Below are 13,036 nucleotides of genomic sequence, written 5' to 3' on the forward strand. Positions count from 1 at the left end.
TGATTTTCAAAGAATTTGGCGACCCACCAGCACGAAAATTTATAAAATAATCAGGGTGTCGACTACCTGGAAAAACCTGGAAAGTCAGGGAATGTCAGGGAATTTATTTTTGGACCTGGAAAATCAGGGAAAGTCAGGGAATTTTGTTGATGGTCAGGGAAAATTTTTCACGATAATCATAAAACGATGTATTCGAGTTATACAACACGAAAAACTTGCTAAATTGTTTCTTCAAACTGTAACGTCCATGATTCTGATTTACGATCAAATCAATAGGGGGATTCACTTAACAGCGTAAACTGATTAAATTGATTAAACTTCGCGATCACCAAGGCAATCTTTGATTATTTCATTCGCAAAATCATGAAACATTTCAAATAAGCACAAAATCATGGCTTACGCAGAAATTTAATCTGTTTAGTGAGTACCCCTAATGTATTAACTTCATCCTGGTTTTTGTAGCATTCAGTTAACGTAATGTTATTCTGATTTTTATCATGAAGCTTTATTTCATAACAAAATTATAAGTCCGGTTAATAAGCTAAAAATTAAAAGTACATGACACTGCTCTGAATGTAATGTTTGGCGAATTTTTGGTCCATTATTTGGTGGTATTGTTTTGAGATGCCTCACTCCTGCATCGTGATGGGTTTCTAATGAATTTATTGGCGGGTAAAGTCTTGCGATGCCCAGAAGTTTGTTGTTCAGACCACTAGTGATTTTTATTATTTTCTGGAGATATCTTTGTAGAAACTTGAGTAAGAATTCCAGGAAAATTTTCCCGAGATGATTGCGTAGTGCTTCGTCTGATTCATTCTAAATCTACGCTCCCAGTAGGGCTTGGTCTGCCTCTTCAACTTAGTGTTCTTTAAGCACTTCTAAAGGCAATCAAAACCTTATTCACTATAGAACTGAATACCCAAGTTACTTCAAACCTTTTTAATACTTTTTTAACTCATGGTGATATCTAAACCCTAAAAAAATCCAAAATATTTTACCCAGATTTTTTAAGTAGTCTTCTTTTGCAAAACACAAATACAATTTCCAATGAATTTTCTAAAACTATTTAGCAAACTTTCCTTGACAAATCCTTACCAGACTTTTCCCATGTCTTTCACAAATTTTCACAAGTCTTGTTTTGAATCCAAACGCCATCTCCTGGCATAGTCCTCACAGGATTCAAATGATTTTTTTTTTCAGATTACTCGTGACATCGTGAAACGACATTCTTTAGAGTTGTTTTTTCCAAGATTCATGATAGTTTTCTACCGTGTTCTCGAACAGACCACTATTTAAATTTATGTACATTTAAAATTTGGGTGACCTGTTTAAGTGTTTCTTGGGTGAACTTTTAATGTTTCTGTGTTGATAACTCACGAATACATCCAATATTATCAATGATGCGTACCAGATTATATGCAGGTTTAATTGTTTGATAAAAATACCTATGTGGGTTAAATTCTGAGAAAAAAAACTGAGTCTTGCCTTCTGCAAGAAATCCTTCATAGATCTAAGTCTACAGTAAAGAAACCATCGAGAAGACTAGTTTACCAAACACCCCAATAAAATTACAAGTTAATTAAGACTTCAGAAAATAAAAACACAATAAAATAGAAAAGACATTCTATTTTATATGTTATATTCCTGAAAAGCATTTAAGGTTCAGCTATTTTAAGACGATAACTATGTTACGAAGATAAAATAAGGCCTTGTCGATAAACTACGTAGACTCTTAGGAGGGGGACCCACCAGTGGGTCGCGACCCATAGTTTGAGAAACGCTGGAATATACCGTAGATTTTTTTTTTATATTTGTATTGTTTTGAGCAGTTAAATATGCCAAGTACATTCTGCTTTGAACTGTGATTTTACATTGAATTCAATGGTTTAGGAATGTTTTTCTATTGTAATATAGACGATTATTATGTTTTCGATTTATTGTAAACGGTGAAATCTAGAGCTCGATTTGAATAGGTCGTATGTGCTTTCGTCGATATAAAAATCGATCAGTTTATTTTAGTTACTATAGCAATATTAATTATTTTTCGAGAACTTTTAGTGATTGAACGGAAAGCCTGGTAAGTAAGGAATCGGCTGTATGTATGAGTTTTGTTTAATTTCAACAGCTTTCGCTTCAATAAGCGAATCCAACTGATCAAATTTTATATCGACGAAAGCACATACGACCTATTCAAATCGAGCTCCAGAAATGTACGGTAAACGTATACACGGAACCGCCAAACTACCCAAAATTGAGTTCTTTTGACGCAACCCCATAGTTCGGCCCAATAAGCCAATTTTGAGTAAATCGATTAAACTCACACTAGGTAAATTGCCTTCACCTCCAGCAAAAACATTTACTTAAGAGTAGGTAAATTCAACCCAAGACCCCCCCTCATTCAACCCAAATTTGAGTAAACCTGCATTTACCCAAAATTGGCTTATTGGGCTCAAGGACCCTCGTTGGGTAGATGCATCTCTGTTTGTTTTTGACAACATCGGTGAGGGAAAGAGGGAAAACAACCTAATTTTGGGTAACTAGTTTATTCGATATACTCAGCTTTGAGTAAAATCGACCCAAAAATTAGGTAGTTTGATTTCTCCGTGTAGGCTAATCCAGATGACCCCCAATGGACTACCCGCTTGGCGCATATCCACAGTTGATCAGCAGGAGTAAATTTATTTTATTTTGTATGGTGAAAAGCTTCTAAACTTGAATTACTTGAAATAGAAAGCTTTTACTGAAAAAAAATATTTGGTAGGCTTAATAGTAGTCACCATTGTGCACAACCACTATCAAATATTTTTTTCGAATAATGTATCCACTTCGATAAATTTGCCTTTAGATGCTATTCGCCATACAATATTTTTGCGATTTACTTTTAGCGATTTTTCGCGCATAGAAGCTAGCGCCACATTGGTCGATGCGGAGAGTAGGAAAACAGCCGATGTAGTTAATTCATTTGGGGAGCTCTTGCTATGCCTCCGGCGGGCGATCTTCCGGATTTTTGTTAGCTGACCAATCCGGTATCTGTCGGCATGGGCATCACGAATGATGATAATGGAAACCATTGCAAATGGAAAATAGCAACTTCTAGAGCAAAAAATGAGTAATATTTGACGACAAAAAATTGACTTTTTACCCTTCTTACACCCATAAGAAGGGTATAAATATCGCTCGAAAAACCGACTTTCGATCCGAGGCCCAGAGGGCCGAGTCTCATATACCAATGAACTCAGCTTGACGAACTGAGCAAATGTCTGTATGTGTGTGTGTGTGTGTGTGTGTGTGTGTGTGTGTGTGTGTGTGTGTGTTTTTCCTCCCTACACGGAGAAATCAAACTACCTAATTTTTGGGTCGATTTTACTCAAAGCTGAGTATATATATCGAATAAACTAGTTACCCAAAATTAGGTTGTTTTCCCTCTTTTCCCCACCGATGTTGTAAAAAACAAACAGAGATGCATCTACCCAATGAGAGTATATTACAGGTGAGGAAGAAGAAGAGATGGCTATGTATTAGTAAGCAAAGAAAAATGTAAACACAAATAGTGACGTCACTATTTGACACGCGTTCTTATGGGAGCTCGCTTTGCTTGTAGTAGTGACATGTTTTGCACCAAACACGGATCTCACGCAAACAAAGCATCTCTTCCACACCTCCATTATACTCTCATTGGCATCTACCCAATGGGGGTCCTTGAGCCCAATAAGCCAATTTTGAGTAAATGTAGGTATACTCAAATTTGGGTTGAATGAGGGGGGGTCTTGGGTTGAATTTACCTACTCTTAAGTATTTTTTTTGCTGGAGGTAAAGGCAATTTACCTAGTGTGAGTTTAATCGATTTACTCAAATTTGGCTTATTGGGCGGAACTATGGGATTGCATCAAAAGAACTCAATTTTGGGTAGTTTGGCGGTTCCGTGTACCTCCCCAGCAGAGAAAACCGATTGGAAAAACTCTGCTACACCTAGATGCCTCGATCCCCCTGGTACCACTGATGCGACTGCTTCAGGGGGGGGGGGGTCAATGCGCTCATGCGCTCTTCTGTTACAGTGCTCTTGCACTTTTTGTCGCTTCTAAACAGTGCTTCTCATCTGTGCACTTCCTCTTCAAGCGATCCCAGCTTGCTGGTCGCTCCTCCACTTCCGCTGCAGCTCCGTCATCATTTTTGGGACTGCCCTGCTGATCGCATTCCACGTCTCTTCAGTACGGCACATCTCGTCGACGACGTTTTCCACGTTTAATGCCGGCATCGATCTTCTTACCGCCTCGAATCTGGGGCAGATGAACACCACGTGCTCCGGTGTCTCCTCCACGTTCTCGCACTCCGGGCAGAAGGGCGAAACGGCATGGCCAAACCGATGTAGGTACTGCCTGAAGCAGCCATGACCAGACAAAAACTGGGTTAGGTGGAAATTCACTTCTCCATGCTTCCTGTTCACTGCACTGCCCATAACTGCATATTTGTAACATTTGCAGTTTTTGTCAAAATTGAGTTAATAACGGGGCTCATCTCCAAATCATCAGTACTTTCATCTATCCAAATGAACTTTACAAGTTTGTTCCACAAAATGTGAAAAAAATACCAAGTCGTTTTGTCTCATTAACAAATATTAACGAATGTAACCGCATAACAGTCACACTGGGAATACATACTGGCCTCATAACGTACAATGAATCATATTTTGCTCTAGTATTTTTTGAACTATTGGCCCAGCATACAAGAAGAGCTGTAGAAGATTTCATTGCGAAGTAATTAATTTTGTATTTTTGCCAAATTTTTGAGATTTAGATCCTTTCCCATACTAGTGCAAATTGCAAACTTTGAGCTCAATTTTCTCCAATGCCTACTTCTGTCGAATGTGACTGTTATGCAGTTATGGGCAGTGCAATGCATTGTTACTTCAATCATATTTCAGTGAGCTTAACAGATTTTGTTGTCGGTTGAGAATCATAGGTATGGTTAGTAATTTTACTATGAAATCGATAATTTCCACAACAAAATTTATTTCAGTGTAGATGGTGAAAAGCACCTAAACTCGAATTTCTCGAATGGATTACCCGCAGGGAGTGCGTTCAAAGTTGGTCAGCAGCAGTAAAATCATTTTATTTTGTAAGGCAGGCAGTAGGGTAAGTGTACCAATTATGGCACTACCTAAGGAAAGCTATTTATAGAAAAATAACGAGAAGACCAACGAATGTCATCAATAAGTTAAAAGACAGCTTAGTTTCCATACTTTACAGGAAAAATATAGAAACGGAGCCAAAACTACTTTTAGTATTGATTACAGCGTGTGCCAATGATAGGAACCCTGCACCAGTTATGGTTATATTTTTTAACTTCGGTTCCTTTTCGCACTATTTGCATGCATTCCTTATGGGGTTAGCCATAATTGGTACACTATGGCAAAAAAGGGTGCAAGGGAGCCGAAATTTTAAGGAAAATGATTTATTTCTACCATGATTTGAGGAAAATGTGGAGTTTAAATGAGAGCGACTATCTTTTGTGAGCGTGATCTGTTGTTCACTAAATTTTTCTTGTTGATTTACATCGTTAAAGGGTGAAAATTAACTATGGCGGATAATTGGTACTAAAGCCATAATTGGTACACTTACCCTACGACGTTTGCCGGGACAGCTAGTACATTGAACATTGAACATTGAACATTGAATGCACTCTCTGCGGGTAATCCATTGTGAGACAAATTTAAAATATAATGTCTTCCTTCGGTAATGGATTAATGAATGAATTAACTACATCGGCTGTTTTCCTACTCTCCGCATCGACCAATGTGGCGCTAGCTTCTATGGGCGAAAAATCGCTAAAAGTAAATCGCAAAAATATTGTATGGCGAATACCATCTAAAGCCAAATTTTTCAAAGTGGAACACATTATTCGAAAAAATAATTGGTAGGGGTTGTGCACAATGGTGACTACTATTGAGCCTACCAAATATTTTTTCGGTAAAAGCTTTCTATTTCAAGTAATTCAAGTTTAGATGCTTTTCACCATACAAAATAAAATGGATTTACTCCTGCTGATCAACTGTGGCTGCGCGCAAAGCGGGTAGTCCATTCCTACTCCTATTAAACGAACTCCTACTAGACAGGGGTGAGCGTTATAGGAGACTAAGAGCTTATCCAGCTTTTTACGCTGGCTTTCCATAAATTTTGAACTACCCCTCTCTGACATTTCTTGCCGACACTATAATTTTATTATGGGTAGATTAAAGCAAGCTCTTTGGCGTTGAAATTTTTTGTTGTTGACAATAAAACGACAGAATTTTTTTCTGATCTTCAGAAAATGGAAAATTTGAATATAATATATTTTAACATATATATTGATTAATTTATCATAAAAAATACTTTTAGGGTCATACGGTTGCACGTGATGCCACCAACCATGAGGTGCAGAATGGATACCTAATAATTTATCCGACAATCAAGTGAAAACTTCCTGGAGCTCAAAATTCCACGATGTGCCAACCAGTGGTGTGGATAGGAAATTTGAAAATTGCTTCCCCTGGCCGCAGGTCAGATAGTGCTCAAGTTGCGGAATCTTGGTACCGATTCTTGTGATTTATTGCTAGGTTATATAATTGTACGTGTTTGGCCTAATAGATTCACAACAGAGTTCTCACCAAGCTCTGGCTCGTCCGAGATATTTAGTACCAGATCGAGCCTGGTGTGAACGACATACATAATAGGTATAGTTCACTGATAAGGGTAATTGTCACCCGATAGCGGTTCTTAACTGTATCGCTGTGTATTCCCACGGGTACATTGTAAGGTACCTACATTACATTGAAATCAAATCCGGGGTTGACTAAACAATAAAATTATGAAATAAAATGCTCACGAGGTGAAATCTCTGTTCTTTAATGAAGTAATACTTTTCTTTAAACGTGATTCCAAAATGTAGTTTTGGCATTTCATTCTGTTCATACCATCAACTCAAGGACACACTGTCGGTGCGTTTTATGCAATTATAATCATCTCCAAAGTTCTGTCCTGGACGATTTCGCGTATGGACTACCCGCTTTGCGCGCAGCCACAGTTGATCAGCAGGAGTAAATCAATTTAATTTTGTATGGCGAAATGCATCTAAACTTGATTTACTTGAAATACAAAGCTTTTCCTGAAAAAATATTTGGTAGGCTTAATAGTGGTCACCATTGTGCACAACCACTACCAAATATTTTTTCGAATAATGTGTTCCACTTTGAAGAACTTGCCTTTAGATGGTATTTGCCATACAATATTTTTGCGATTTACTTTTAGCGATTTTTCGCGCATAGAAGCTAGCGCCACATTGGTCGATGCGGAGAGTAGGAAAACAGCCGATGTAGTTAATTCATTGACAGAGCTCGTACTACGGGTTGGGGGAGAGAAGAGGTCAAACAAGTTCACATTGGTACAATTTTCCGGAGATTTTAAAGCAGGTACTTCGTGATGGAAATGGTGATGAAAATTAAATTTGTGCGCAGGTCCGATTGGGTTCGGCAGGATTTGGTAGTTATCTGTACTTATAAATGTGAATCATCTTCAAATTCATCAATCGATTAAGAATTTGCTAGAAATTAAACAACAGCTTCCGATATAAATAATAATCCTGTAAATTCTGTGCCTAAAATTATAAAAATATAGTTAAAAATCAGGTTAAAAATGGAAAATGGTAATAATTTATTATGCAAACCAGCTGCAAACATTGGTGAAAATTTCTGACAGTTGAATCAACAACCTAGATTTTCAGCCTACTCAGATCTTACTATAAAATCTGTCGGCAAGAAATGTCAAAATCGATTCACCCCTCGTTGTTTTATGGATTTCGGCTTGCGGCGCTAGTGAATATGCAAATTTTAGAAATCTCATAGCTCAGAATCCTGATAACTTAGCAAGTTGGTGTCTTCGGCAAAGTTGATCAGTATGACATAAGCTTACATAAAAATAAACACTTGTTTCAAAATTCTACCACTTTCAAGTACTGATCAAGTATTTATTTTTAGTTTATGTCATGCTGATCAACTTTTCCAAAGACACCAATGAATGGACTACCCACTTTGCGCGCAGCCACAGTTGATCAGCAGGAGCAAATCAATCCATTACCTGCATCGGTGGTATCACATTTCCCGGAATGCCAACTCCCGGAATGCCATTTCCCCGAGTGACATTTCCCGGAATGACACTTTTCCCGGAATGCCGTTTCCCGGAGTGACATTTCCCGGAATGACACATTATCCGGAATGCCATTTCCCGGAATGACACATTTCGCGGAATGCCATTTCCCGGAGTGACATTTCCCAGGAATGATGCTGGATCATTGAGGCTGAATATGATACTTCTGAACGAAAGTGTCAATAGGTCGAATAGGATATTACAGGTCGAATGACTTTTTTTGGTGGGTTGCGTGTTATCTTCTTGATAGTTGAACTGGTAATGAATTCAATCATAATCCTCAGCCTTAATTAGCACAAAAATACCACATCTCCTTTTCTTTATAATTGGAAGAGCTTTTTATCAGGCCTTTAATATATAAAATGATGGATTTTGATTTTATCGTGCCCTCATGGTTGTCCGTGAGGTAATTTGATTGGCATATCCTCATTGGACCAACCATTCAGTTGTTCGTGAAGACTTCGTATGTCGTGCTGTCATCGGACCAACCAGCCGGTTGTCTGTGATAAATCGAAGGTGTTTTAGTCGAAAGCCCTTAGACCTTCTCATCTACCATAGCAATGTACATACCAAAAAAACAAAAAATGCAACCAACCTATCAGCCTGTACTTCATTTTGAAGCAAACTACCACAGCTTTAAAGGGACGGCCACTGGGTAGCCTAATGGAATGGTATTATTATGAAACACATACTGCCTATGATCGCATATCAGTCCCATATTTACTGGGTTTCCTATTCATATGGGACAGTTATGCGATTATAGGCAGCATACACCTCGAAAGAACAGCCTATTTTTAAAAGAAGGAAAAATCTCTTATGGGAAAGTTAGTAGAGTGGCCGCCTATAGTACAGTATAGCAGCCGAGTTGAATGGCTTGATTATCATAAATGCATATACATACTACTAACTCTCTCATCAGAGATTTTTCCTTCTTTTAAAAATAGGCTGTTCTTTCGAAGTATATGTATACAACATTAGCAATTCATTTAATTAGGATGCTATGATACTGTAATATTGTGTTCCACTTTGAAGAATTTGCCTTTAGATGGTATTCGCCATACAATATTTTTGCGATTTACTTTTAGCAATTTTTCGCGCATAGAAGCTAGCGCCACATTAGTCAATGCGGAGAGTAGGAGAACAGCCAAAGCATTTAATCCATTTGCCTTTAGATGGTATTCGCCATACAATATTTTTGCGATTAACTTTTAGCGGGGTTTCGCACATAGAAGCTAGCGCCACATTGGTCGATGCGGAGAGTAGGAAAACAGCCGATGTAGTTAATGGACTACCCGCTTTGCGCGCAGCCACAGTTGATCAGCAGGAGTAAATCAATGAATTAACTACATCGGCTGTTTTCCTACTCTCCGCATCGACCAATGTGGCGCTAGCTTCTATGCGCGAAAAATCGCTAAAAGTAAATCGCAAGAATATTGTATGGCGAATACCATCTAAAGGCAAATTCTTCAAAGTGGAACACATTATTCGAAAAAATATTTGGTAGTGGTTGTGCACAATGGTGACCACTATTAAGCCTACCAAATATTTTTTCGGGAAAAGCTTTGTATTTCAAGTAATTCAAGTTTAGATGCATTTCGCCATACAAAATTAAATTGATTTACTCCTGCTGGTCAACTGTGGCTGCGCGCAAAGCGGGTAGTCCATTTAATTTTGTATGGCGAAATGATGATGATGATGATGATGATGATTGTGTACCCACCATCAGCGCAAGGATTACCTATGGCTGCAGAGTCATACCGGAACGGAATGATCTACCTGATGGTTTGTTGTAGCAGGGTAAGCTAAATTCACTGGAGACCTTCGGAAAACAACATGATAATGGACTACCCGCTTTGCGCGCAGCCACAGTTGATCAGCAGGAGTAAATCAATTTAATTTTGTATGGCGAAATGCATCTAAACTTGAATTACTTGAAATACAAAGCTTTTCCCGAAAAAATATTTGGTAGGGTTAATAGTGATCACCATTGTGCACAACCACTACCAAATATTTTTTCGAATAATGTATTCCACTTCTTTAAATTTGTCTTTAGATGCTATTCGCCATACACTATTTTTGCGATTTACTTTTAGCGATTTTTCGTGCATAGAAGCTAGCGCCACATTGGTCGATGCGGAGAGTAGGAAAACATCCGATGTAGGTAATTCATTGTTATCTCGTGACAAAGTCTGGCCACCCCATGAACATTTGCCCGGAAACCAGTTCATTTAACTTCCTTAGGCTACCCCTCCGAAATCCCCTTATATGTCATGTTCAAATATAAAAGGTAATAATAAGGAACGAACTCACCGGGTAATCCTGACCAGCTGGTTTTCTATGTTTGGCTTTGGTCTCAGCATGCAAACGGTCCAACCATATTAAATGTGCACTCGTTCACACCACTCGCTGATTCTCCAATCGTCCATCGAAGAATACGAAAAAAATACATAAGCGAGAATACCCGACGCACTGAAAAACAATCTCTTGGATACTAGCATTTCCGAACTCGGAATAACGACGAACACGAGCACCACGATGCGGGCAATGTGGTCTCTTGCCACCGAGCCATCGTCGATCGTTTACACAAAGTGCGAACAAAAACACAAAGAAAAATACGAAAACGCGGGAACGACGAAATGCGGTAAGTTTCAGCCTCCGGTCCCTGCTTGTCACTGAAATTTTGTATGGCGAAATGCATCTAAACTTAAATTACTTGAAATACAAAGCTTTTCCCGAAAAAAATATTTGGTAGGCTTGATAGTAGTCACCATTGTGCACAACCACTACCAAATATTTTTTCGAATAATGTATTCCACTTCGATAAATTTGCCTTTAGATTCTATTCGCCATACAATATTTTTGCGATTTACTTTTAGCGATTTTTTGCGCATAGAAGCTAGCGCCACATTGGTCGATGCGGAGAGTAGGAAAACAGCCGATGCAGTTAATTCATTAACTACATTGGCTGTTTTCCTACTTTCCGCATCGACCAATGTGGCGCTAGCTTCTATGCGCGAAAAATCGCTAAAAGTAAATCGCAAAAACATTGTATGGCGAATATCTTCTAAAGGCAAATTCTTCAAAGTGGAACACATTATTCGAAAAAATATTTGGTAGTGGTTGTGCACAATGGTGACCACTATTAAGCCTACCAAATATTTTTTCTGGAAAAGCTTTGTATTTCAAGTAATTCAAGTTTAGATGCATTTCGCCATACAAAATAAATGAATTACCTACATCGACTGTTTTCCTACTCTCCGCATCGACCAATATGGCGCTAGCTTCTATGCGCGAAAAATCGCTAAAAGTAAATCGCAAAAATATTGTATGGTGAATACAATCTAAAGGCAAATTTCTCGAAGTGGAACACATTATTCGAAAAAATATTTGGTAGTGGTTGTGCACAATGGTGACCACTATTAAGGCTACCAAATATTTTTTCGGGAAAAGCTTTCTATTTCAAGTAATTTGAGTTTAGATGCATTTCGCCATACAAAATTAAATTGATTTACTCCTGCTGATCAACTGTGGCTGCGCGCAAAGCGGATAGTCCATTGATTTACTCCTGCTGATCAACTGTGGCTGCGCGCACAGCGGGTAGTCCATTTTCTAAGTTATCGGGGGGAGCGACACTAGTTTTTCCAAGCCAAAAAACCCCAAAAAAGTAAAAAAAAGACGAAAATTCCTTGTAAACGCCACCTAGTGGCAGAATTTTGAAACTAGTGTTTATTTTTATGTAAGTTTATGTCATACTGATCAACTTTGCCGAAGACACCAACCTTCTAAGTTATCAGGATTCTGAGCTATGAGATTTCTAAAATTTGCATGTTCACTAGCGCCGCCTAGTGGCAGAATTATGAAACAAGTGTTTATTTTTATGTAAGTTTATGTCATACTGATCAACTTTGCCAAAGACACCAACTTTCTAAGTTATCGGGATTCTGAGATATGAGGTTTTGAAAATTTACTTGCCCACTAGCGCCGCCCAGTGGAGGAATTTCGAACTTCGCAACTAATCGTCAGTAAGTTATTGGCGTACCCAACAACTTTCCCGAAGACACTATCCTTCCAAATGAATTAATTACATCGCACATTGGAGTAAATCACATCAAAACCTGATCATAAGTGGAAAAACTCAAAATGAAGTAATTGGGTTTTTCGTTGTGTTTTAGCCAAGTGTAGTTATCGTGTAATCGTTTGACAGCTAAGCAGTGTACAAATGTTTTGTTTACGCTTATCAGAAGAGGTTAAGTGAAGCTGAAGTTTAGCCGTTTTCTTTGATATAACTCACAGCGCGTGCTAGTTTTGACCGTACAAAGTGAATGAAATTGATAGTCAATCAATTCAACAATGCAGTTTGTTAAAGAAGGTTAATGTTGTTATTCTGTTAATTTGAAACCCAAACAAATTGACGTTGAATTTACATACAATATATGAAAATATTGAAAAAAATATTTGATGGAATCCTTTACCGTGCATTCAAAATGAAATAAGTTAATTTTCCGGCTGTTTCCGGAAAATCTGCGTTCAGTGTATGATAAAATTATTGTTCCTCTTTCAAATGCAGAAAGAAAACCTTCCGGATGTTTCCGATTTTAAAAGTTACAACACTTTGAAAAAATCGTGATAATTATATTATTATATGATATTATTTGCCTTAAACCACTATTTGGCCCTCTTAACTTATTTTTGCTGAAAACTAGAACTCAACAGCTTTCAAGCAGAAAAAAGAAGTTTAAAATCGGTTAACTGGTTCAAAAGTTGTGATTTTTTGAAAAATTTTAGTTTTGAAAAATCTTGACTTTTACAATCATAAAATTGGTCACCCTAATGACGAAATAAAAAAATACGAAAACTAT

General features: G+C 37.9%; 1 protein-coding gene and 1 long non-coding RNA gene across 2 annotated transcripts in view; one reads left to right on the forward strand and one right to left on the reverse strand.

Moving 5' to 3' along the window:
• Nucleotides 1-13,036, forward strand: part of LOC109432807 (nose resistant to fluoxetine protein 6) — a 132,691-nt gene that overhangs the window by 92,690 nt on the left and 26,965 nt on the right. The window lies entirely within an intron of this gene.
• LOC134291207 (uncharacterized) overlaps nucleotides 1-13,036 on the reverse strand; it is a 91,717-nt gene that overhangs the window by 41,915 nt on the left and 36,766 nt on the right. The window lies entirely within an intron of this gene.

Source organism: Aedes albopictus, chromosome 3, assembly GCF_035046485.1.
Source record: "Aedes albopictus strain Foshan chromosome 3, AalbF5, whole genome shotgun sequence".
NCBI lineage: Eukaryota > Metazoa > Arthropoda > Insecta > Diptera > Culicidae > Aedes > Aedes albopictus.